Here is a 5,815-nt window from a genome sequence, read left to right as displayed (position 1 = left end):
TAATGACTTTTATTGCATTATCTTGTGCTATTGCATTGGCTAGGACTTCCAACACAATATTGAAAAGAAAGAGAGTGGGCAGCCTTGCCTGGTACGTTTTTCATGGAAAAGCTTTCAGCTTTTTCCTATTCAGTATAATGTTAGCTATAGGCTTTTCATAGGTGCCTTTTATTGTGGTGAGAAATGATCATTCTACTTCTCATTTTAGATGCAGCAGTCTTTCCTTCACATATTTGGGTGCTCCTGTGTTAGATGCACAGATATTTATAAGTGTTATATCTTCTGGATGAATTAGCCCTTTTACTACTATATAATGCCCTCTTTGTCTCTTCTTACAATTTGTATCTTAAAGCCTATTTTGCCTGAAATATCATGACCCCCTCCCCCAGCTCTCTTTTAGTTTCTGTTTGCATGGGACATGTTTTTCCAGCCATTCACTTTTAGTTTATGTGTGTCTGTATCCATGAGATAGGTTTTTTGTAGGCAGCAGTTGGAGGGTTTCTTTTCTTTTCTTTTTATGCATTCAACCTGTGTCTCTTGATTGGAAATTTAACAATTGACATTCAATATTATTATTGTTATTTCCAGACTTGCCCCTACCATAAAGTTGACCATATTCATGGTTGTATTTTGTTCTCTTATTTCTCTCTATCTGTCTTTAATTTTCTTGGTGTAATACTTCCTTCAGAACTTTCTAAAGCACTGGTGTGTATTTTGTAAATTATTTCAAGTTTTATATAAATCTGAGAATATTTTTAACTTTTCTTCCCAAATGAAGGATAATCTTTCCAGGTATAACAATCTTGGTTGAAATTGGTTTTCATTTAACACTTTGAATAAATTTCCCCATTCTTTCCTTACTTGCATTATTTCTGATAGAGGTCTGGTGTTACTCCAATGGGCTAACCTTTGTAAGTAACTTAATGTTTTCCTTTTGCCAGTTTTAGTATCTTGTCTACATCTGTGATTTTGGCCTATCTGGCTATGATATGCCATGTAGAGGATCTTCTTGGGTTGATTTTATTTGAGATTCTTTGCATTTCTTGTATCTGAATATTTTAGTTCTTCTCTAAACTTGGAAAGTTTTCTTCCATAATTTCATGGAATAGATTATCATTGCCCTTACTAGTTTATACACCTTCCAGGATACCAATTATTTGGATGTTTGGGCATTTAATAGTATCCAGCATTTCTCATATGTTGTCCTCATTTTCTTTTTTTGGCTATTTATTTCAGTCTGTTTGGTAATTTTTTCTAGGTCAGAGGTTTTGTCTTCTACTTCTGAGATTTGATCTTCTGAATGATCTAATCTGCTTTTAATATTTTCAGGGGAGGTTTTGATTTTCTGTATTACAGCCTCCATCTCTAATAGTTCTGTTTGATTCCTTTTTTATGGTGCCTAATGCTTCTTTCATATTATGGAAGGACTTCCATATCTCCTGGAGAGGTTTTTGCTATAGGGCACATGCACTGGCCAGAAAGACAGAGAGAGACAGAGAGACAGAAAGCAAGAAATCAACCCCTGGGGAGATGGCCACACCGCAATCCCTTCTCCTCCATTCTCCTCTTGGAATCTTGGGCATGCACGCACATGCACCTGGTGTGAGTTTAACCCACCAGGTCTGGGACTCGAACGACACTCAGCTATGTGGGGGCCCAGCGACAGAGCCATTATGCTAACTGCTGGTCCCAAGTGTTATAAATCTTTTTGAACAAGTTCTTTTAGTACTATATAATGTCTTTCTTTGTCTCTTCTTACACCTTTCATCTCAGAGTCTATTTTGTCTGATATCAATATTGCAATTTCAACATTTTTTGGTTTTCTTTTACATGGAATATCTTTTCCAGCCCTTCACTTTCAATCTATGCATGTCCTTATCAGTGAGATGTGTTTCTTGTAGGCAGCATAGTGATGGCTTCTGTTTTTGTATTGGTTCAGCCAGTCTGTTTTTTAATGGGAGAATTTAATCCAATAACTTTCAACATTATTATTGATAATTGCAAACTTATCCCTGTCATTTTGTTAGCCATTTTCACAGTTCTTCTTTTTTTCCCCCCTCTTATTTCTGTTTGTCTCTATTTAGTTATCCTGATACACTACTCCCCTCAGTACTTCCTGTGGAGTTGGTCTAGTATTGATGAATTCTTTCTGATTTTGTTTATCTGAGAATATTTTATTTGTACTTCCTATATGAAAGATAATCTCACTGGATATAGTATTATTAGTTGAAATTGTTTTTCTTTTAATGTTTTGAATACATTTTCTTATTCTTTCCTTGCCTGCATTGTTTCAGTTGAGAGATCTGATGTTAGCCTAATGGGATAACCTTTATAAGTAACTTGACATTTCTCCCTTGCTATTTTTAGAATATTGTCTTTATCTTTGATTTTTGCCACTCTGGCTCTGATGTGCCAGGGGTGGATCTTTTTGTGTTGATTCTATTTGGGGTCTTTTTTATTTCTTGGTTCTGAATTTTTACATGTTTATCTACATTTGGAAAAATTTCAGATAGTATTTCATGAAAGAGATTTTCCATGGATTATATGGATATTTGGGTGTTTCATGGTGCCTAGAATTTCTCAGATGTTGTCATCATTTTTTTCATTGTTTTATCTTCTCATTTTTTTTTAAGAAAAAGATTTTTTTCTATAGAGTGTGTGCATTTGTTAGAGACAGACAGAAAGTGAGAAATCATCCCCCACCCACAAGGGCACTGCCAGACCACAATTCCTTGTACTCCATTCTCCTCTCAGGGTTTTGGGCACACATGCACATGCACCTGTTGTGAGTTTTAAGCTATCAGGTCCAGGACTCAAACTGCAGTTGACTATGTGGAAGTCCAGCAACTTAACCTTTATACCATATGCTGGTCATTTTTGGTTGTTTTTTCATTATTTTTAATGGTTTGCTCTATGTTGGAGACTTTTCTTCAATATCAGAAATTCTTTCTTCTGCATGGTCCAATCTTTTGTTAACGCTTTCTGAGGAGATTTTAATTACTTGTGTTGTATTCTTTGTTACCAGTAGTTCTCTTTGATTCTTTTTTAGGGTGTCTATTTTTTAATGAGATTTTCCTTTCATATCCTGAAATGATTTTCTCACTTCCTTGAATTGATTTGCTGTTTCCTCTTGCCTTTCATTGAGTTTTATCTCTATGAATATTTGGAATTCTTTTTCTGACATTGCTCTGTGCTGTTCATTGTTTGTGAGGGGCTACTGCGCTCACCTGGGGAAAAGTTACTCCCTTGTTTTCTTATATTTCTTCAAGATCTGTGCTTGTTTTTAATAATCTAAAGCAGTATTCACTTTTTTCTATTTATTGGAGTTGATTATGTAGTATTGGAAGAGGAAAATTCACCCTTAGTTTCCGTTTCCAGGTGTTACCCTATTGGAGGATTGCATCTCTCAGATCAGAGAAGTTATGGGAATCTTCAGGTGCTTGGCTCTTCTACCAAACTTTCAGATCTTAATTATGGGAAACCAAAGAGGAGACTGAGAAATGTGCAGGACGTGACCACCAGAATAAGACTAGGGTCTTTATCTGGACATGGCCTTGGGTGGTTGGATTGTTATGAGCAGAATGTCCTGGGATTGTTTTGAACTGAATGTTCCAAAGTATTGTTATAATAACCTGATAAATTCAGTAAGGACTTAAAACCTTACAACACAGAAGTATCTGCAGTGCGTATAAATACTAGCAATAAAGTACACTGATAGATGACCAGTATTGACATGCAGTCCTCCTGTTTCTATCCTGTCTTCTTGTCTTTTCTTTAATCCTCACCCCCTAACTCAGGAACTGTTTGCCGTCAGTGGGTCCAACAGAGTGGTGTATGAACAGGGACCTGAGTATTGGGGATTCCGGTGAAAGACACCACAAAGAGTAAACAGAAAATACATTCATCTTAAAAGTGGAATTGTTGTGGTGAGTATTAAGGGAGTAATTATAGGACAGGGCAATAGCCATCAGCTTTTTGTACATATGCTTAAAGAAATGCTAATTGTGTGAGGCTTGTGGTTAGGGCAGCAGCAACTTTCAAAGTTTTTAAAATTTATTGAAGAAGTTTGTCCCTGGTTTCCTGAAGAAGATACATTTCACATAGATACCTGGAAAAAGGTGGGGCAAAGGCTCCAAGATTATTATGATGCCCATGGTCCAGAAAATGTGCCTGTAGATGGATGTTTTTAGTTTATGGGCTTTAATTAGAGATGTTTTGGATTTTCCTCACAAGTGGAAGAGGATTCTTCCCACAGCAAATAAAGACTCTCCCCCAGCTGTTGGAATTTCTCCCTCTGCTCCTCCCTTGCAGGAGAAGTTGATAGGAGATAATCACCTGGCTGATGTTGGTACCCATCTCATAACATTTACTCACTTACAACAAACTGAACATTCTCATCCCCTGACACCACATAATTATTTAAAACATGCCCTAGTTGTACTTAATTTTTTAAATGTGGACAAACAAGGATCTAGTACAGCTGAACGATTTTGACATTCCAAGACACAATCTCATTATACCACAGTCATTTGGAAAGATCCCTTAAGGAGATGATGAGATGGACCCAACCCTGTGTTAATTTGGGGTCGAGGAGATGTTTATGTTTTTTCACAGGACAATGATGAAGCTCGCTGCCTTACAGAATGCTTGTTGCAGTTTATGGACACCCAGAAAGACCAGGAGGATGTTGTGCCTATGGATCTGCCTGAAGATGGTGACACTCACTGAAGCAGAAATCTACTGGACAGGACTATTTCTGGAGGGAATCAAATGGTTCGTATGATGGTTCCTCAGCCAGAAAACAACTCTGTTAACATCACACAATCCCAGTATCTTTCCCCCTTGTGCCAAAGAAAATTGCCTGGACAATTGGACCTTATTATGGAAAGAAAGATATAGGTATGAAGATGTATTTGTGGTGGAAAATATTGAAAATAAAGAGAACATCTCAATATTGAAGGAATTTTGTATAATAATTTTTTTGTCCAAAAGTAAGATGACTGGATTATCTTCAGAATGAAAAAAAGTAAAAGGGGGCAAATAATCAAGGAATAAAGCATGTTACAAAGTTTTGTGCTGTGTTGGAAAAGCTCTGAGAGGGAATTGTAAAGAATTAGAAAGATTTCATGAAAATAAATATATAACAGATGATATCTGAGGTTTTATGAGGTGTCCATAAAGCAATGGGCCACACTATTCAGTGCTAAAACAGAGTCTAAATAGACCAAAGGAGGTCTCATTCTCATCCCAGTCCAACCCAGTAACAGATGAGAGCTCCAAACAACTGGTCCAGAAATTTATGACTCCATTCATGCTACAGCTAATAACTTAATTCTTTCAGTTTGCTGGGAATGGTTAGGTTTCTCTAGTAAATAGTTAGCTATGAGGATCTTTAATAAATGGATATGCTTAAAACTTAAAATTAAAAAAAAAACACAGACAATACAAACAGCTAGTTTTGTGGATAATGTAACAAAAAATATTTCTATAGCTTTGCCCACTCAAGAAACTACTGATGAAAAAATCCAACATGAATTAGATGCCCTTTATGATACTGTTGTACATCTGGGGAACTGGGTCGATGGGTTACATGTCCAATGTCACGTGTTGTATCAATGGATTTGTGTCACCCCTAAAATCTATCATGAAAGCCAACATGATTGGGAAAAGGTAAAAAGACCTTTACAAGGTGTCTGGAAATCTTAGAGATAGAAAAGGCACATTCCTCTCCCTTTAATGGAGCACAGGAGGCAAATAAAACTGTATGGTCCCCTACCACACTGGACTTCTTGGCAACAGTGGCTAGTGCCTGCTG

Source organism: Tupaia chinensis, unplaced genomic scaffold (genome assembly GCF_000334495.1).
Source record: "Tupaia chinensis unplaced genomic scaffold, TupChi_1.0 Scaffold000475_1, whole genome shotgun sequence".
In the NCBI taxonomy this organism is placed as follows: Eukaryota; Metazoa; Chordata; class Mammalia; order Scandentia; family Tupaiidae; genus Tupaia; species Tupaia belangeri.
Note: the sequence above shows the minus strand (reverse complement) of the source record.